Below are 22,236 nucleotides of genomic sequence, written 5' to 3'. Positions count from 1 at the left end.
ACACTGTACATTTTCTATGAATAAATAAAGCTTCACTGGTTTAGGCTGACAACTTTCATTGAGTGAATTTATTTGAGACTGGTCCTAGTGTTTGGATTTTGGGTTTTTTAAGGTCTGTAGAACAGATGATGTTGAAGGCAAGCATTATGAAACAGAGCCTGGACTTGTCTTTTGAGGCTTGGTCTTTCCCTCCTGATCTTCACTTCAATTAGCACAGCTGGGGTGTGGCACTAAGCAGATAATCCCCCCCTTCAGCAGCACAGCTGAATGCTGTTAATCTTTCAAATTGTCTTTAATTTAACACTCTTCTTGGTTAGCTTTGCATTTGCTTCATTAGTAACCAAGTACATCACTAGTGGAGGAAAAGAATAGTTTTCTTTCCTTAGCTGAGGGAATTAATACTTGAGAAAAATGTGAAGTTGTGATGATGCTGATTCATGTACCACCTAAGGTATGACATGCAAGTAACTTGCTGTATTTTTTTTTTTTTAATCTTTACTAGGCCTTTAAAGAACATTAGTATCTAACTTGAATGACTGGTGGTTTAAGAATACTGAATGGGGTAAATTTTTAATCTGTCAAGGTCTCATTTATGGTTTAGCTGTTGCTGCATGTGTAGCAGCAGAAGGAGCTGGTCTGGTGTACTCGTGTACCAGACAAGCTCCTCTTGCTTGCAGGCACACGTGCATCTGGAAAATGGCTCTGAACAATAAACGTAGAGTGGCTGTAGCTAAGTACAAACTGCTCTGTAGTATTTGTTTCTTCTCATTCCCCTTTGTCCTTTTCTTCTTTACCCTTTTCATATGTAGTATAGTATTTGAGCCAAATTTCAAGTACAGTGAGTACTCTGATGTATATCAGTGCTGATAATATACTAAAAATTATGAATAATGTCTGTAAAGACATCCTGCTTGAATGTGTAAGCCAGTGTTTGATGTTCAGTTCTGACAGGTTCCTGGATGTACTCTGAGGACCAGTTATGCTTGAAGAATAGTTCATTGCAGTCTGATTTTCTTCTGGGTTTTTTGTTTGTTTCCTTTATTGTGCTGAAGCTCATCTCTGCTGAGGCAGGCTCAAAGAGACAGACTTGTCCACTGTTATAAATAGACTTTTAAGATGAAAGGTTCTTAGTCAGAAATTTCCCAGATCTGAGGTCTTTACCACAGCTGTTCTGCAAAACTTGAGTCTGATTTCCTTGTACTATAAAGCATTTTTTTATTCCTTCAGCTTTTAAAAAATATTCTCAGTATGAACAAACAAAATTCCTCTCCATGGTGTCTTACTTGCTTGAGTGGCATCATTAGCCTCAGACTTCATGACAGCTTAAACCTGCTGTTTATTTTATACTTTAGACTAAGGGACTACAGTTATATTAAAATTTTCACCAAAAATGGAAGCAAGAACAGAAAATAATACAGATGCAAATGAAGCTAACCTTTCCATTGGAATTTCCTGATTTTGAAAGTGGTTTACCAGACTTGGATCAGATTTTGAAACATTTATGCCTCTGTATAACTTTGTATATACTTGGATAACATTAGTCATTAGATAAATGTCTGCAAGAACATAACAGTGCGTTCATGATGGCTTTTTTTCATTTAATTTTCTAGATTTTTCCTTAAGATAAAAGAAATGCTTGAAAATTCTCATAAAAGTACTCCAAGTAGGATTACCAAAGCTGAAGGAGGTCAGTAGATGGGGCTTCCCTGAGACTCATTAATCAATAGGAGACAAAATAACAGCATGGACAGATGGCACATGGCTGTCCTGCTGTTCCCCTGCCCCTCACTCATTTCTTGCCAAGCACTGAGTAGTGGGACCAGGGAGACTAAAAGTCCACAGGATGAATGCCACGAGGGGAGAGGAGGACTGGGGGCATTGAGGGTGTTAAATGGAAATATGTTGCTCCACAGGTTGGTGGTTGTATAGCATGGGAAGATAGAAGGCTAACTTTAGGAAACTTTCAGGGAGCTGGATTGCTATGGGAAAGGTTACTTTTTGCTCTCGTAAGGAAAACAAAATTTATCTATCTTGTCTCAGATGGGCTGATCAATTTTCATCTTTTTTTGCTTAGACATTTTGAGAAAAATTAGCCCTTTTCCTGTCTCCAAAAAGTAATTTCACTTGCAAATACTGGATCACTTGAAGAAGCTGACTAATACTGAAAGGTTTTACAATTATTTTGATTACTTGCAGAAAAAGATATATCACAGACCTGACTTTTCCAGTGCTGCAAAATGTGTTTTGTGACTTTTCTTTGTCTCAAGACTTCCTTTAGCTGAGTTCTTCCAAACACTGGAAGATCTCTCCCCTCTCACAGCAAGAATTGTGTAGTAAGGTCCAGTCCCCTTTTCTTTACAGCTGCTGAAGCTGTTCTTTGCTGTGAGATCCTCAGATCTCAGAATGACCCTTTGGGACCAATAGTAGCAGGTGTTAATTGGAACAATCTTTGGGCTGCTGTGATGCACTCTGGGGACAAGCTGGAGTGTAAAAGCTGTGTGTATGCGTGCCAGATCTGAATAGTTAAAGCAGAAAGTTTGATGTTTCGCATTTCAGGCTTTGTCATGTTTCCCCCTTGTACTGATTTTTAAAAGTACAAATGGAATTAACAGGGATACTGGGCAGGAGCCATGGTGTTCATTCACTTCAGGCTATTGCAGATAACAATAGAAATAAGAAATAGCTTATTTTTTCTCCCTTATTAAAACTACTAAAAAAATAGTCATCATGTATTTGGAATCGATCTGCATCTGTGTCTTTTCAGCACAGTTTGGATAAAATGGAATTCACTTGGGCGCTTTTTCAAAGATATGACTTATTCTTCACTTATTATGGTAGTTCACAGCCATTATTTAGAAAAAAAAATCGTCCAAATTTCAGTATATTTCATCATACTCCCAGTACCTCCCTACTTGACTGTACTTTCTGCTCTTGAATAATGAGAACTTGGTACTTGAGTTTGGCCATCCAACATTTTTGCTTTCTCATGCAGATACAAATGGATGTGTCTTGTATTCAGTCCAATAAAGATTGGGTTTTTACTTATTTTTCAATGCTGGCAGGAGATTTTCTGATGGAATGAACAGTGTTTAAATATGCAATCTGGGCTTGCCCCTTCTATCTCTAAGCAAAACCTTTTAGACTAAATGTCACTGTGGAGCCTGACCTTTGAGGTAGGCCATGAGATGACCGGTGCTGGAGACTCTTACACCCCTAGGATTTCTGTCAGCCTAGGAATCTGATAAAATCTGTTTTTACTCTAAGGAACAGCTACATACACAGAGTAGTAGTGAATATATTAATTTTCTATGAAAATGGTTTTTAATGACTAAGCTAAATAAATCAGAGAAGTAAAGCTTGAATTTGTCAAAGGTTTGATAATCAACAATTTTTCACCAGAGAGCTTTATGAAAATTTTTATGTTTGTGTATTTTGGGAGTCTTTGGGGTTTTTTGAGCAAAACACAGAAAATGTTGATACCAAAGATTACTTTTTGTGGAAATTTAATTTCAGTGGCAATTTTTTTTATTGTTGTCATTTCTCTTTTAATCTGCATTTAGTGTAAGCATAAATTCACCAGTCTGGATGTTTTTGTTTTGTTCCCCCACAGATATAAATGACCAAATAAGAGCAAGAAGTATTTTCTTGTACCACGTAGCATTTGTGATTTTCCCGCTTTTTGAAAAAACAGCATTTCTCTGTTGTATGGTTAAGGATAGGAATATCAGGGTTTTACTGGATACAACAGCACATTCAATACAGCATCAGAAAGCAAAAAAAAAAAAAAGTAAATCTGCACAGTTTTAAAATTACTTCAATCTTAACCCTCCCCACCTTTTAAAATTTCTTTTCTGTCTGTTTACCATGTGTGCTAACTTTCTTGATGGATTTTATATGGTTGAGTACTCTAAAGATGATCTCACAATGAGCTGTAAGCCTTTTTCTCAGCCTTTGTAAAGTCCACAACTTTTGATCCTGTCTTAGAAGAAGCAGTAGTGACCATTTGATAATAAATCATTTACTGGTATTCAAGGGTCCACTGGGCTTTGTTCCCACTCTGACATCTTCAGAAACTTTCTGCACAGAAATACTTTTTTCTCACTAGAAGTTCAGTGCCTTTGGTGGCATTTTAATTTTATTCTTTCTTTTTTTTTTACCCCCTTGTAACAAATATGTTGCTGTGTTGATGTGGTAGATTGCAGGGACTGAGAGTTAAAAATGCTTAATGCTGTGTGGCTTTGCAGCCTCTGATCTGTTAAGCAGGCAGCAATGACTTTACTCTCACTGGGGTTACAAAATCTTGGCATCAGGCTACCAGAAAGACTTTGCCCATCCCACCCTGTTCCCTATTTCCCAGGTGAACTTTGGTTTGCAGCATTTGATTACCTCATAGCTGCAGAACAAAACCAGCCTTTCAACCATTGCACCATTTATATTTGTTTAATTGTGTTAAGTTAGCATACTTTTTAAAAATTTTTCTTTTGATGTGCATTATGAACTCATGATTCTCATAAATCCTGAGATATTCAGAAAGTAAAATCCCCAGGGGAGAGTGGTGGCATATGAATGACGATAAGTTTTCATGGGTCATGTTCTTGTTAGTCTTGAGGTGGTCATTTCTGCAGCCTTGTGTTGAGGACCACTGTGAGCTGGGGCCATGGGTAAGAATAAACAGATCTGATAGGCACAGATTTTAGAGACTGATCTCCCTTTCTTTCCCTCTTCACTGCTGCTATGTTAAGAGGAGCAGGGGAAGCAGTCAGGTTTCTCTGGCACAGTGATGCTCTCTGTGCACACCTCCCTCCCATGTTGGATGTTTTCCTGCCTCATGCCTCCCAACCTTCCATGCAGAGATTGCAGCAGGGGAGAGGGAGAAGGGAACCTGACCTTGGTGTGCTGCAGCAAGTCCTGACCAACATGGGGCTTTGGTGAAGCAGCTGGTGTAGATTAGAAGAGGCCTTGGATTGCTTTCATCTATGGAAGGGCAGGGCTGGTGAAAAACTGCCCCCAGGATAGGAGAAATGCATTGGTTTTTCATGGATCTCATCCTCAGCCTCCTCCTTAGTTACATCTAATGAACAATGGTACAGCTGGGAATGTGGCCACACACAGCTTGGAGAGTTTCTTTTTGTAACTAGATCTTGGGAAAGATTTCCCTTCAATAGAGAATTTCATGGATTTCCTTTGTGCGAGTTGAGAAAATAAACAAACAAACTACGTCCAGCAGTTGGAATGTTTGGGACACCATGAAATGAATTTGATTTCCCTGTCTGTTGGTATACCAGGGGCACGGATTATAACAGATGCCCTAATGGAATCTGAGTACCTTTAGGTGTGGTTCTTCCAGTCAAGTGTAAAGTATCTGGAATGAAAGTATATACTAAGTATGTGATGTTATTTCTATGTATTTTCAATTTTAATGCGTACATTTATGAATTTAAAATAATTCTTGAATTACTTGGAAATTGGCCACCAGAGGTAACTTAGTGGTTCCTGGCACCTGTTTTTAAGAGATTACCAGTTGTTTACCATTTGTTGTCCACAGTAATTGCAACTGCTCAGACCTCAGTGTGTTTCCCACAGCTTTTCTGAACTGGCTGAGCCAGTTCTGCAATGCTGAAGTAGCACTGACAAATGTTGTTACTTGATTATTACACCTTGTTCAGGCATAGCAGGTTTGCATATTTTTATTTCTTCTACTGGATTAGCAAGAATTTATTTATGATAATTTAATTTGATGTCCATCCCTGAAGTTTCTTTCTTTAGAATGACTTTGCCAGTTGGTCTGGTAATACAAATATAGTATTTTCTTTAGCATGTATAGTGTAGAATTGGATGCTCCCACTCCTAGGTGTGACAAAATGCTTATGTTCACAAAAGATGCACAAAAGAACAAACACAATGTCTTGAATATTTTCTAAATATGAATAATGCCAAATATTACTCCATCTTTTGCAGTCATGAAGGTTTTTCTAGTCTAATAAAATGCCCTTAGTAAAGAGAGAAAAAAGAGGAAGACAGAGATTTGGGTATGTGTAGGGAAGTTAATTGTAAAAATTCATGGGGTTAACTCAGTTTTGCCCTGAGGCCCTTCAGCTTTTTATGTTACATTTTTTCCCTCTCCAACTGGCACACAGGGATTTTATGTAACCTATCAATAATCAGCAGTATAGGGCTATGGAGCAGAAAGCCTTAAAGAAAGTCACAGGATGGATGTATTTGAAAAGAGGAAGGACACAAAGAGGGTGAGATTTCATGAGAAGGACCACAAGCCAAAAGGGGGTACAGCAAACACACATGCTTATTTTTGAAGATGTTTTTTCTGAACATCTCTGAAAAGGATCAGAAACACTCCAGAGACAAGAGACTGGGTGGTACCATGCAGGTGATAGTAGGGAGAGAAATGTAGTATTGCTTCTTTCAGCATCCATATCCCATTGGATCAGCTTAAATATCTAGTGTAATTTTAAGTAAGGGCATATGAGCACATCACAGATGGCTGAATGCCAGTGCAGAGCTATATTACCTTTTCCTGTTCATGTACACCCAGGTTGCATCACTTTCCAGAGTGAAAAAACCAGCCAGAAACAACATTGTCATGTAAGGCCTTTGCAGGATGTCTGAAAGAATTTCCAGATATGATTTGACCTTTGTCTGTTTCCCATGGCTTGGTATAAAGCATGATTTTCCAATGCTGTCTCATTTTAATTTGCAGTCAGGCCAGTGAGAAGATTACACATTCAACCTCCTGCTTTAAAATTATTATTTTTTAATGTTTGGAAGGTGAGGTAATGTGGAGAACTGAAGCTGAGAACTTTCCTCAGAAGCTTGCAAATCATACTGGATACCAAGATCCCACTGTGTAAATGAAATACTGGCTTCAGGAGTGATAGGGAGTACCAGACAACATAGAAGGATTAGGATGTACATTTGCAAACATGTGCACACATACTAGCACCAAGCATGAACTTCAGTGACACAAGTAATTTTAGACCCTAATTTATCTCTACTGCAGTTCAGTGTTATCTAGTCTTAAAGGTGTTGCTGGGAAAATTCAATCACCACTGTGGTTTAAAATTCTCATACACATAGCAAAAACTAATCCTGTATCTATAGATAGCCACAAAGAAATCATATGTGCTGTAATGCCTTCTTTTGCTGACTTGCTAGTTTTCTGACTGGTTTTGAATGGCTGGGGAGTCCTTTCTAATGTTTTTAGATTTCATGATAGAGAGGGTAGCCTCTCCCTGGTGTTTCCACAGTGGTCTATGACCATGTTAGAGCTGTTTTAAAGCAGCTGGTCTCCAAGAAGATGTACTGATGTCCAAACTGAGGCCTTTAATAAAGACTAAGTGTGACTGCAGTGATGTTTTACAAGTTAATGTCACACCTGAAAGAAAAGCTGAAGGGGAGGATCCTCACAAGTGGGTCTGCTCTTGCTGTTCCTAACACTTCGAGCAGCACAAACTCACTGAAGTACCCATTATGTCTCCTCCATGGTTCTTATGGACACTGAAACACCAAGCACTGCTTCCTAAATTATGTCCAAGTTGCAGGCACTCTCCTGTTTTCTCCTCCTGTGATTTAACCTTGTGGACTGCATTCTCCAGTGTGAAGTTGTTCAAGGTTTGAGGCAAAATCCTTTAAAATGTGTATGAGTCGTTCTTCTGGCTCTTATCAGACTTCCTGTTCTTTGGTGTTATGGTAATGTATGACCCTCAGTTGACTTGTAATTTTACACTTGAGGAACAAAGAGAGTGATAGAATGAAGCTGATGTTTCATTCCAGTAATAATCTGACTGAACTGGGGAGGATTTACTGCAGCTGGCCAGAGCTAATGGCTGTGAGTATTGTGGTGGCTGAGAGTTCCCTCTCATGTGCGTGGAAATTCTGAGGAAAAACTGACTCCACCAAGACCAAAACATATTTACTAGTGGGAATTAAAGGGACCATGTGATGCAAGGATGTCTGTCTCTGGGCTGGGAATGCTTACAGACAAGAGATGAGGAGCCAATTTATTGGAAGTTTGGGTCAGGACACACAAGCTGCTGCTGAAAGGGCCTGTCTACAGTTGTCTTCTGCATATCAAACAGGGGATCTCCTCTAAGAGAGAGGACTTTTTTCTCCATTTCATTTTCCCATTGTTGGTCTTCAAATTCTTTGATTAGGTGAGCAAAATGGGGACCTACTTTCATGTGATGATCAGTTTAATACTTTGTGAAATGGATTCAGTGCTGGGAATTCCCACCGAAGACTCCCTACAGTGTGAGCGCTCTGTCCTTCTTCCAGCATGCTGTGATCCCTTTATTTGTATAGAAGGCTGGAGTAACTTAAAAGCTGCCTTGAGGCTTAATAAAGCAACATCAAACATGTAAGCCTCTGGTCTTCAACTTCATCCACTGTAGGCTCTTTATAATCAACAGTGATTATACAGCAGTGTGTGTTTTTTTCCCCTACAGGTGAAAATGTTAACTATGCTGAGGCTGTAGACTTTCCTTATAGATTTTGAGGTAAATTAATATGTTGACGTGTATGCCCATGTATATTTATGTTGCAGTATCTTCTAGTAGTGACAGATCTTTTTGTCTGAGATACACAATGGAGAAAGCCTCAGTGCTTGCATATTTACAAGTCCCATAATTATTTTTGTGTTTATTGTAGCTTTGCTTTTTTTCTGTCTCAGACCAAAAAATTGTGTAGTAAAATTGAAGCATCACTCTATCTGGTTTTTAGTGAGGGATGGAGAGGTAAGAGACAGAAAGGCACATGAATGCACATATATAAGCATATAGAGATGAATATCCATATACCTTGACAGACAAATACATTGGATGTGTGAGAATTTAGGAACACCAAATATTCTATAAAGTATGTCTGCTCTCCATACAGTACTATATCTAGGAGGCACATTAATACTTGAGGTATAGAAATCTCCTCTAGGTGACTTGTTGCTCCTTTGGTACTTTTACATTAGCAGGTGGCTCCAGTAGTTGTGGATATGCTTCATTAATGAATAGATATAGTTTTTTCACTGCCTGAATCTGAGACAAATGAACATGTGGATAAGAACAGCTTGCATGATTCAGATAACATTCTGAAATGCTACTTTGAGTTTTGAATGTTAGCTTTCATTGAAAGTGGTATTATGTTATAGTTCTTCCCCATCCTCAGAATTTTCCATAAACAAGAATCTTGCTTAAAGCCAAATTCAACTCTCATAAACTCCAGGGATTAATTTGGCTCATTATGCTATGGGCAATTACTGTTATATGGATTTTTAATCTGGTTTCTTCCTCTACAATTTGTTTCTGGGTTGGACATTGTTCTTGGACAAACTCTCTTTAGTATTCTATTGTTATCATTCAGCCGTAGCTACCCTTGGCTGCTTTTCTTTCTGATTCTCATGGATTTAATTCAGAAAAAAATATATTTGGTATACTATGATCAATTTTGTCACTAGACCTATTAGACATTAACTCACGTGTGCCAATAATGCCATAGAGTAATTTTTAAAAATTGCTACATGCAATATAAAAATTAACTTCTGAGCTAAGTAAAAACTCAATCTCTATAGTTACATAACCCTGGATACATTTTCTTTTAGAAAGCTCAGAAAAAAATCCGACTTGTGCCTCTATTTAGAGCTCCTTAGCAGTTCATATTTAGTTCTACCCATGTGGTTCTTCCTTGTTCTTATATTTAACATTAATACTTTAATTGCCAATAGCTGAACAACAAAGAACTACTACAGTCTGAGTATTCTCATTAGAATTTCTCTTCTATGCAGTATTCTATTAATTTTAAACTTGAAAGAAGGAAACAAATAAGTGTGGGGAAGTAGCACACTTCTTTGATTGTAGTAAGGTAATTCCTTCCTTTTCACAGAAAATCTTCTGACTGATAGACCTACTAAAGAAAGAAATGCCTCTATCAAAGTCATCCTTAGGATTCCCTGCTTTCCTCAGTTGTTACCAGTTGTGAAGAAAAGTAATTTAGACAGATTGAGTTGGCACTCGTTCTATCAGGGCAGAATTTTTAATTTTGGACAAGGACCCTCTGTTGGAGAGATAATTGGAGTAAACATTCTGTCATCCCAGTGGACTGTCTTTCACATTGACTTGTGGAATGGTGTTACTTCAGTTTTTTATGGAATATACTTGGAAACAACAAGTATATTTTGTTCCCATTTTGCTGGTAATGGCTGTGGAATTGATATACACTGTACTCTTTCACAGAACTATTTACTGTTCTTTTGTCATTGACGTAATCTTGAAAACAAAATTATTTTTACACTGAGAGTCAATGGAAGGTTTAACAGCTTCGAAAAAAACAGCATTCCATTTTCTGTTTGATACTTCTTGCTTAGTCCATTCTGTGTAATTTTGTTTCCCCACATCCTCAGCAAATATGCAGCATATCTCCTACACAAGAGCTTTTCCTTGAGACCTGCCTTGAATGTATTTTTTCCTCCTTTTTTTGGTACTGTTCACTCCCCACTGAGCAGGGATATTTACAGCACAGCAGTAGCTAGTACAGGAGGGCAAAGTCTGCCTCCTGAGATATCAGTGACCTGGGAATAGCATGGTCTAAGTATATTTTTATGGCTACAACCTTCCTCTAAAGATAGAGAATATTTTCTCTATCAGTTGGAGAGATTGAGTAGCTGCATCTGCTCCTAATCATGCAGGTGGTAATAGCTCTGCCATTGCATAGCATTTTCTCCTTTCCTTTCCTTTAACTTTCCAATTCTGCTTGTCACTGCTTGAGACAAAAGGCATTTAATGATGTGATGCAATTTGAAGTAGGCAAGCGACACCTGTCTCTGGTTTGATCTTTCTGCAGTACTTCATAATGGAAGACACAGGCAGTTCATTACGAAATCTAAATTAATGCTTTATCTGTAAATATGTTGGGAGGATATGTGAAGCCGAACAAGGAAATGAGAATCTTTAGGAAATACCATCTAAAGATTTCTGGCCTCTTTGGATTCTCTAACTGCTGTATAAGGACCATCACTGGCAGACCAGCAAGGATTGCAGTCAGTGCATGGATGCAAGCCCACTGGAGAGGGCAGGTCAGTGTGGCGATGTTCCTGAGCCTGCAGATGCTGTGTCACTGTGCTGCTGAGCTCCAGCTCCACTCAGGGATTTGCTCTGTTTGGAACTGCTAGGTCAGCAATGTGCACCTATCTAGGGGTTGTATATTGTGCCAGCTATACTGAGGGGAATAAAGAGAAAAGCATACCTGAATTTACATCAGCCTAGAATCAACTGGAAATGCTTCTGGAACTGAACCGTGGCACTAAATATGAGAAGACAACTTCAGCTTTTCAGCACAGATGCTATGTAACAGCACTGAAAACAATTGCTCTGGATTTGCAAGAAAGGACTCAAGTAAAAAGCTGGATTGTTATTATTTAAAAATGTTCAGAGAGTGGGTCTGTAATGTCACTTATCTACCATGCTCAAATCTTTTCTCTAAAGAGAGAATTATTTTAATGGTGAAATATGATAGCTCTTTCATAATTTATTCTCTGAACCTGGCTTGTGTCTGTGCCTAATGTTTTTCAGTGTAATAGAGAAAGTTAAACTTGGCCTAAAGTAGTTACAGAAGACCAAAAAGTGAAAATAAACAACAGAGATGGCAGTTTTATAACTCTTTATACTTAGGTTTTTTTTCAAATTAACGTTAAGTATTGGAGTTCAGATTCAGTGGCTGTTTAATGCAATCTGATATTTTTAAATTCAGTATTTGTCAAACTCACACTACAGAATTGTTGCATAATTTCACTTTTTCATAATTAAAATAAACTGTTTCTGAAACCTCTTAACATCAAATATAGTTCTGCTGTTTATCCTCATCTTCAAAAGATAAGCAATATGGTCCTCCCTTCCTCTCTCATGTATGTGCTAGAGAAGATGTAAGCATCAATGCTGAAAGCCATCCTATAGCAAACACAGTTGCTGTTGTCTTTTCAGGGTCCTCCTAAGGAGCTGGATAAGTTTGCAGCAGTGAGATTTATGTGTCAGGAAGGTTTGCCTAAAACAATCAGTGAAAATCTCCAAAGTAAGTTAAAGCTGGGGAAATTCTCACTTGTTGGGGCACCTAGTCTACCCTTGTTTTCTGTGTACCTTCAGGGAGCAAACCCGGGAAAGGTTTAGCATGACAACAAAACATCCCAAAGAGCTATTTGCTTTTCTTTAGTCTCCACAAGAAAAGAAGACAAGAGGGGTCCCACCCTTAAACAAGATTGAGAGCCAAACCTCATTTTGAAGATTATTTGGCAAAAGAAACACAGACAAGAAAGCTTCCCGCAGCTAGTTTGTTTGAATGGTGACCTTTATCTTTCTCCAAATGAAACTGAAAACTCTTCCTATGCTGTGTGACCTCCAGTGAGATTAATCAGTTGCATCACGATGAGATGATGTTATATATCATCTGTTTGTACTATGTCCTTTTCCCATATGTGGGTTCCATGTTAAGAAATTTTCTTCTTCATCTCTCTCCCTCCCATCCCTCCCATTTTCACTACTTCTTAATACCTTTTTTTTTCACTATACCTCATCTGTCCACTCACTGCCCAGAGGTGTGACAGTGGGAAGAATTTTATAGGCATAAGAAAGGAATGAATATACTTTTGGTTTTGGACCAGTTTCATAATCTTTTGCAGTTTAATGAGTTACCTCTGTTGCAGGGGACCTCTGCGATAACTTTGCCAAAACTGCAACTGTTATAATGGACTACAAATTAAATGAATTTCAAAACTGGCACAGAAAGCATAGCTTTACATGTGCTCCTCCTAGGAATGGATCAGAGAAGGATTTTTTAGTTGCAGTTGGTTAGAATGTTGGCTAGGAAAACATTAACTGTCCATTAAGAGTGAATAAACTTTTAGTATGAAGTAGCATGCCAAATTCAAGTCTGAAATGTGATAGTTTTCCTGCATTCTCTCTCTTAATCTAGATTTTTAGTCAATTCTTATTTCCAGTAGCTGTTTCCCTTGGAAAACATTGTGCTTGAAAAAGTTCTGTTTGTGTAAAGAGCTCTGATTTCAGCTATTATTTCTGATAGTTGACTAGGATATAAAATTCTCAATGTTACGCATACCATGTAGAACACAAGTGCAGCATATATAATTTGAAATAAGTATTAAAAGATACAGCTTATGGGAAATATTGAAACTGATACTTACTGGTAATATCATTGTGATTAACCCTTTGTGATCCGTCTCAAAGGGATGTTGAGTGTAAGGACCTTTACTGCACGCTGGCTCTTCTTTACTGACAAAACTGCTTTCTGTTCAATTGATTTTTTTCTTAATTGTCATTTTGATACATTTTCTGGCAGATCAGTTCCTTTTTTGCTCGTCATGTGAAGGCCTATACATCCTCTGCCTTTGCAACCACTGTTATAGAATCTGCCCTCTAGTTATGACAAATTTCTGAATCTAGTTCTGGGAAGGTGGGGGAGAGAGATTTCTTACCTGAATCAACAATGATTTTCACTAGATTGACTTGAGAAAAACCAGCATTGTAGGTGAGCACACTTCCTTCATTACCCTTGCTGGACAAGGGCTGTCCATCTGCTTGCATAGTGCACAGTCCAGTAAAGCCCCAATTCCAAGGGAGACTTTTTAGCTCTAAGATGAGTGGTTAACAGTAAATCTGCCATAGAGCATGATGCAGCTTTGGTAGTGAGACAAACAAATGGAAAAGGTCTCTTCAGTCGCAGGTTTATATGCTGCAGATTTAAGCTGAATTCAACTCTGAACCAGGATGTCCAAGCAGGAATATTTCACCAGATCAAAAGATGGGTGCATCACAAACAAGCCACATGGAACGGAAGTTAGTGTATAGAAAAATGATTTTCTAAGGATTGGAAAGAATCCTGAGAAACTTTGAGCTAGACGGAGAGATTTAAATTATAGATAAGGTAACAGCAAAAAACCTCCTTTCATGTTTTGTTTAGTTAAGAAGTTTGTCTGCTAGGGTCCTTCAAAACATTTAATGATGGCCAAGAGTACAGGGAGTGCTGTGCATCATGATGAGATTTATAGGAAAATGGGATCTCAGTGCAGGTGCCAGCTGGAAAAACCTCAAGAGCTCCAAAGAACTGCCATCACAAGTAAATGCAAGGTGAACTCATTGACTAGAGGCTTCTAGCAGCCTTTAGATTGACTCTTCCTGGTGCTGTAAGAATTTGTTATAACAATTTTTGAAAGGAAGCTGTTTAAAAGCTGTTTTTCCTGTGAAAATATTCGGTCACTTCCAAGGCTATGCAGTCGACAGCACAAATGGGTGAAAGGGCTGGGGCTCCTCTTTCTGCAATACTTTGTGAACAGAAGAGGAGAAGCATCTCACAAACTGATTAAATCCTTTTGATATCTTTCTTGTCCCTCAGGAATACACTCATATGCACAGAGAACTGAGTACAGAGCTCTAATGGGACACAAGTTAGTTTCAAGATATACAGTCAATGAAAACATATATAAGGGAATACATTTTGACCTTTTTCATACCCATCTCCAAGACAGCGTCTCTCCCGATGAGCAGTGGTGTTGTTTCTTATGCTATTTTGTTGTTTTTTTAGGAGGTGCTCTTATTTATAGTGTGAATACTTATAATTTAGCAGCAGAGAGGTAGCAGCCTCAGCGTGACACAGCTTTACTCTCACAAAGGCAGAAATGCTGAGTCTTGCTATTCAAAAGGCTGTAAAATGAAAATTGCTTAATGTAGAAGTAGCAGTGCTAGGAACCTTAGCTATGCTTTTATTAATATATGTGCACCTCCTTTTGGCAGAGATTACACTGCATTTAAAAACTGCTGCAGATGCTTTTTGGGGGATCTAGGCATGTCCATGTGGGTGGTGGGTTTTTTTAAACAGCAGCAGGAGATTTCAATCATGCTGCAGATTTCACTCTTGAAAGAATTCACAAAAGGTCCCATCCTTAGTCTGCTGAAAAGCTATAAAAAGACATGCTTAACTGGTCTTGTGTTGGGGAATATATAAAAGGATTTCCATCTAGCAAGCAAACAAAGGTACATCAGAATGAAAAGAAAATTCACATCTAAGGAAGAACTGGGAAAAAATAGTAGTTTTCATCTCTTTAAATTAGACCTTGGACGAGAGCCTGAAAATTGAGTCTCTAGAAGGATTAGGAAGTAAACATCTTCACTTTTCAGTCTATTACAAGATTATATCAGAGCTGCTGATGAGTTGTTAAGGTGATGAAATACCTAAAGCTCAAGGCACCAAACTTCTGCTGATGACTGTATTTGGTAGCTGTTAATCTAGCTTCTTATTGCAGATTTTAAAAAATTAAGTGTTCTGACTTAATCCTCTCTCCTTGGAGCCAGTGGTTCAGAGATTTATACAGTTTACCTCTCTCAATAGCTCAGTATCATCTTTCCATCTTCATGTGTCCACTTGTCTGTGACAAACACATGAATAAAGAATTAATGCTCTCTCTCTCTTCACTCACCCCACTCAGTACAGTTTTGCATCTTACTCAATAACAATTGTGAAATTTCAAACAATGATCCATCAAGTTCATTCTGAATGCCTGGGGCTTCACAGAAAGGCAGCAGCCATGTCACATCTCTGTGCCCACAGTTCAGTATTGTGGCTTTGAAATGCAGAACTGGATTTCATCTCTGGTCTTTGGTGATCTGCTGAAATAATAATGCATAAATGTTGTTAACCCTCTATCAATGGTAGAATTATAGAAGCTGAATGCATGAGTGTTTTCTTCCAAGACTTCACAGCAATCTATCTCAGATATTTTCCAATTTGTGCTTGAAAAAACTTGTTGGAAAATTCGATGTGCTATCTGTTGGGAAAAGTTTCTCCTTTGCACTCCCTTAGTATTTCATACACACTTTTCAGAAAGAACGTTTATAAATTATCATTTTCACAGAGAGAAAGGAGTAAAAGATAGAGCAAGGTGAGAGTAATTTTAATTTAGATCTCTTAATAGACACCTCAGAAAACTCACATTCCTTGCAATAGCTGGAATCTTACTGATTCTGTCCAATTCGTGTTCATGTGCCTCAGATGTTGAGTAGGAAGAGGCAAAGATGGGCCATAATAAGGTCTTGTACACACTGATAGTTGCAGTGACTGGGCAGAAGAATGGGTAGGAGACAGGACATGGCAAAATGACCCTCAACTTTCTATTTGAATACTTGCTTTGAGAACTTATTCCATCAGGCACCCAATCTGAGCACCAACCTGTGACCTATTCAGACTGCCTATAGAGGTTTAGTAGACCCTCTTGATCCTCTTTCACATGAAGGCTGTTCCAGTTTTATACCCCATCTTTAATATTTTTGTTTCTATTTTATGTAAATCAGAATGCCTTCATTGTTCATGGGTGCACTTCATCTGGTTCTAAATCCTGAAAATCTCATATATGGTTTAGCCCTAAGCCCCATAGATACTATTTAAATGGAGACAATTCATCACTAAATTCTTTCCAACTCTTGGTGAGACATGGAATCATTGGCTTCTGAGCAAGCTGACAAATCAGAACCATAGAATATCCTGATGTGGAAAGGACCCACAAAGATCATTGAGTCCAACTCCTGGCCCTGCACAGAGCAGCCCCAGGACTCACACCATGTGCCCAAGAGCATTGTCCAAATGCTTCTTGAGCTCTGTCAGGCTGGTGCTGTGACCACTTTCCCTGGGGAGCCTGTTCCAGTCCCCTGGGTGAAAAACCTCTTCCTAACATCCAACCTAAGCCTTCCCTGACTCAGCTTCATGCCACTCTCTTGAGTTCTGTCACTGGTCACCAGAGAGAAGAGATCTGTGCCTGCCCCTCCTCTTCCCTCAGGAGAAGCTGTAGACTGCAATAATGTCTCCTCCATGCTGAAGAAGGGGATAGAAGGGAAGTATCTTTTCACTGTGTTAAATTTCTTGAATTCTGTTCCCTTAATGCAATTATTTAAAAATTCAAAGCAGTGCAGGATTGAGAATCAATACGCTTTACCTTTAGTGATCTTAATGAGAGTTACATGCTGGAAAGATTTACTGGAAATTTCTGTCCCTCAGATATTTTCTCTCTCTGCCAGTTTGCCAAATTCAGACACAACATAAAAAGAGTGACTGGAGATGAAATTCTTTTCCTTTTGGCTTCTTATGTGGCCATATGATCCAGTAAGAATTGAATGGCAGATAAATGGTGCTAATACACATTTAGAAATGTGCATGGGTAGCTCAAACCTAGCTAAAAATCAGGATTTTTAGCACTTTCTGTGACTCTCCCAAGTCACAGGAGCAATAGAAACTTACAGGAAAGCACTGCAGGAGAAAAGAAAGCTGGTGAGAGTTGTAATGAAAGAGCCGTGGCACCTTTTTAATGTAGAAGCAATGGCAGTAACGCAATTTTATGCAACTGCTTCATCTTTATCTTTTCCTTTGACACCTTTGTTCCATTCTTCCCATTGTCCTAATGCAAAAAACACACACTTTTCCTTTTATAGGGAAGTTTGTTTTGTTTCTCCCTTTCAGTTCTTTTATTAATTATATTTAGGGAAATTGTTCATATCTCACATTCTCTGTAGGCTTCTCCTTTATGTGTCCAGCCAGATGTGAGATGAAATTAGCCTTCATGGGTTGTAAAGCACTTTTAGGGCTAAATTTGGGCTGGGAAGGAGTGTGGTGTTTATGCAATGTAAACAAGCAATAGAAGTCATCAAGGCAGAAAGGATGATTGGGACACATGTCTAAACTGGCAGCCTGGGAGACCATTTAGGGTAACAGTGAAGTATGCAACAGCTGCTGGTTGTGGCAAAGGAGGCTTGGATGTATATAGCTTATCTGTGAGGGGTGCACTCAAAAACCACCTTAGATCTAGTCCGAGACAAAAAACCCAATATAAAAGAAATATAGTTACATTATCATTGTGATTTTATAATGAGCTCTGTTCTCAGATGTGAGGTTGATTTTTTATTTTGTTTTTAAGCTCAAGCTACTTGATCTACCTCTTCCCTATGCTACTTTTCCATGAAGGAGGTGGTAGCTTATGTCCTTCTCACTTTAAAAATGCCTTGAAACTAACAGTAGTGATGCAAAAAAATGCTAGTGGTAATTTCAGTAGAGATTTGTTGAACTGTGGTAAAGGAGAAAATATTTTCAAAGTATGTGGAGAAATGGACCACCCTGTTCTCACATGGTGTGAACTGGAAAGGCTCCAGTTTGTGTCAGTGGATCTGTCCTGATCTGAGCATCAGCTGACAGTCCAGTTCACTCTTTCTGAAGGACATTTCATAAATGGATGGAAAAGTAAAACACAAGATCTCTGCCTCACCATAAGCTCTCCCTGCTAGAAGCACACGGTGCTCCAGGCAACGAATGGGATGCTGAAATCAGAAAAAAAATGGCACAATCAGAGCTCTGGCATCTGAGAAGCTGCACGCCTGTGGAATTTTCAGCTGGTTTGTAATAGTGTTTCAGGACTGGCACACTAACAGGTTTAAATGTGTTTTAATCCGCTTATGTAATTTAAGCACCTCTGGGAGTGGTGAGCATTCATTAAATTATTTGTTATGGTGGGAGTTCTATCATATTGTGCCAGATGCTGCTTTCCATGAGATATGTTATTGTGTCTGGTCCAAACTAAGCTGAATAACTCCATCAAATTCGATTAGGCTGTAAAATAGGTCTCTGTATTAAAAAGTACCAGAGCACATCCTTGGCTCTTCTAAGCACCTGAAAAGTAACTTTATCAGCCATGCTACAGCTGACAGTTTTTTCCCTTCCTTTGATATTATTTTTGACTCTTTCTACATCATTACCCATCCTACAGACAAATGTTCATAACAGCTGATTTAGTTGAGAAGGAGAAATACAGAGGTGTGAAATGGCTCAGAGGTCTCCTTTATTACTTTACATCAAAGATCATTATCCAAATGAGAACAAATTTGATTTTGTAGGAAACAAAGAAAAATTCTTCAAGTCCATGTTCTGTATTATTTATTCTCCCTCTATTTTGTGAATTAATACGCTCATGAGCAACATAGTCCTGCATAGTTCCATAGTTCCAAAGATCCAATCCTGTGTTTCTTCCATGCTCAGGTTGCCCTTGATCTGAAAGGGAGTTTGGAATTTGGTGGGAATATGAAAGCAAACCATCATGTAAGGCATATGCTCTCTTGGCATGGGTTGCTACTGAGGTAAGATAAGACCAGAAATCTCATATGTAAATAATGTGCACTAGTGCAGTAAAATTTATTTTCACTTTCTTTCTGAAACATTTTCTCTAATAGTTCTTCGTCATTTATTTATAGCTGAAAGTATCAACAACTACTGGATAGGCCTGAACTATATTTTCTGTCTTAAATGCTCTGTTAGCTCCCAAAGAAGGATAGTTGTATCTGTTTACAGAGCACCAAGCATTGTTCCTTTGTGCTTTGTGACTTTGTTCTCTGTATTCTGTGCTGGAACCAGTTCAAATTGACTCTCTTGAACTGACTGTTTAGACTGAGGTCAGTATGCAAAGTCTCTATTATAACCCATTCTCCAGTGTAGCCTTTTTTTTTTACCTTCCCCGTCTTCCAGGACCAGCCTGGCATTCTGCTTCCTGCCATTCTGCCCAGGCTCTGCATCACCTCATGGTCTCTGGGCAGATGGAACCTCATCTGCCACACTCTGCCCACCCAGTCTGAGACACTGACATCTTTGTCTCCTACTTCTTGAAGGTTCTGGATCCTATTCACATCCCTACTGCTGCTTCCCATAGTCCTTACACTTTCATTTGTTTAGACAGTAAAATATACAAAAGACAGTGTGCCAAATCCAAAATCATAAAACAGAATAACTGCTAAATAACATACCCTACAAGAGCTATGTGTAGGTTTCTGTAGGTGTCAGCAGCTGCAAAATGTGTTGGGTTTGAGTCCTGTAAATCCTTCCTTGAGAGAAACATTTATGGTTTGAGCAAAAGCCAGGGATATATATTTTTTTTTATGAGTTAAATAAATAGAAGCATAAGTTCTTCTGTCACATTTTGAAGATTACTCTTCTCAAGTTGCAAACATTCAGGCATCTTTTGGAATAAATATAAAATATTTTTATGGAGTGTGGAGGAAAACAAAAACCCACAAGAAACATGATAACCATGTATATCATCTGTGTGATAAACTGAAAACTAACAAATAGTTTCACTGGAAATTTGGCCAGCTTCAGGGTTCTCGGCTGCAACTATCTGAAATGAAGCTGAAAACATTCACAGAGCATCCCTGAGCCTCTTAAAATCCACTTGTAAACCCAAATAGGTTTAAAAGTGAAGGCCACTGGGATGTGTTTGTCTGCCCCTCTCTTCCTCAGCCGTGCAGCCAGGTCTTGTTTGATGAGGAGCTCCAAGGTCCAGCCCTGGCACTGGGGGCTCCCAATGACCAAGGAGTTTGGCTCTGGGCTGTCATCCTCTCTATGGCCATGGTGAAATCAACTCTGGCCACTGTGGTCCTGTTAGGTTCAACTTTTAAATTAACTTGGTACTGTCTGCTCAGCAGTGCTCTGCTCATCTAATCTGGCCACTTTTGAGTAACCTCCAAGTGGAGGACATGGTGAGGAACCCACCCCTGGAAGGAGCCCAAGCTCCCTGGTACAGTGTCAGACCCACAGAGAGAGAGAAAGAGAAAGAAAGCATGAGCTCTGCCTTCCCTCTTGGACTTGTTTTCAAGTCTCAGGCTGCTGAATGTAAAAACAGGAGCACATGCTTAGTTCGGTGCCTGTTTTATGCAGCTCCTGTGTCTTTTCATTGACTTTAGCAACACCAACACTCTCCTTGCATTTACACTACTGGAATACAGACAAATGTATAAAAGAGTAGCAAATATGATTCATAGAACATATGGGTGACCTCACACAAGACTTCACTGGGTCCCTAGATGTAGTGACTACATCCATTAGACTGTGCTTCTCCTAAAACATTTAAAAATGAAAAAATCCATCCTGCTGGTGAGGTGATAGGGTCTGATGTCACCCTGTGAATGACAGTCAAATTCCCTGTGAATGACAACTTAAGCAGTGCCCATCTAAGATAACTACTTGCATTGAACACATTCTCCTGCAGCCAACCCCTTAAAAGTCACACAATTAAAATAAAATTTTGATATGCACATGGATTTTTATCACATGCATCTGGAACCAGTCAAACATTTCCCTAATGAAATGCATCAGGGCAAGGACAAGTTTTAATAATACACAGAAATGTTAAGGGCAAGTTTTAATAATACACAGAAATGTTAAGAAATATCTTTGATGGAAAGCCAATTTTTCAACTAGGGCAAGTAATAAGCATAATCTTTGAGGAAAGGTGGCACATGTTTTAATAAGCCATTTTAAATGGGGTTCATCAGCTCTGAAAGAAATACTAACAACAGTGCTACCAGGTTTAACAAAAGTGAAAGGAAATGATATTTCTGAAATGCCCAACTCATTTAGGACTTAGAACAGTTAATGAGCTCCTGAAATGGGAGGACTTGTACCAATTAATGTCTCAGAATAGCTGGAGTAAATGATCCCAGTTCTTTTCTCCCTGGAGTAGAACGAAATGCTGTCGTTACCCTATTTGGGAGCAACACCAACCCATTATTTACCACCTTATGGCAGCCAAGATGACTTAGTATCTTGAGTTCCTTGTGTTAATTTTGAGATTGTAGATGGAAAGTTGTGGGGTTCATTTCTGTTTTGCTGTTGTTTCTTATGTTTGTACTAAAATACAAACATAGTCAAAATGTAACCATCAAGATTTTTTTTTAAGTTTAAAGGCAGATAATTCATCATAGTTGCTTTTGTCTCACCTAAAAGGAGAAGAAATGTTGGTTTGGCTTTCCTTTACTGCTTTGATGCTGAAAACCATCCTGATTTATAAACATTTTACTATTAATAGTTTAATCAAATGCAAAATATTCCATTGCAATGTCAGAAAGAGTAGTTATGTATTACTGGCTGAAGTTTGTTTTTTGCCCCATGTTTTGGGTTCCTTAGGTAATTTGGAAATGTGGAAATGTGGTTTTACTGACATAAGGAGAGGCAACAGCAAGACTATGAAGAGAATTTAATGGGCCTCAGAGTAAATCTTATTTTCTTGGGAAGTGTTTTCTCCTATTAGTCCTTCTCACAGTGAATTTCATGGTAGTCACCATCCCAGTTTGATTTCTCCTGAACAGAAATTCTCTGCAGCTAAAAAGCTATGGCATGGTAGAAGTCAAGGTAGATTCATCTTTCTTT

At 38.7% G+C, this 22,236-nt stretch overlaps 1 long non-coding RNA gene across 1 annotated transcript; it reads left to right on the top strand.

The window, feature by feature from the left end:
- Window positions 1-337: 337 nt before the first annotated feature.
- On the top strand, window positions 338-12,575 carry LOC132075225 (uncharacterized). Its single transcript, XR_009418739.1, has 3 exons — window positions 338-451; window positions 11,979-12,066; window positions 12,205-12,575. It is a non-coding gene; the product is annotated as an uncharacterized LOC132075225 (long non-coding RNA).
- Window positions 12,576-22,236: the final 9,661 nt, after the last annotated feature.

Source organism: Ammospiza nelsoni, chromosome 6, assembly GCF_027579445.1.
Source record: "Ammospiza nelsoni isolate bAmmNel1 chromosome 6, bAmmNel1.pri, whole genome shotgun sequence".
Taxonomy (NCBI): Eukaryota; Metazoa; Chordata; class Aves; order Passeriformes; family Passerellidae; genus Ammospiza; species Ammospiza nelsoni.
The sequence above is the reverse complement of the archived record's forward strand: the minus strand, read 5'-3'. Positions and strand labels throughout refer to the sequence as shown.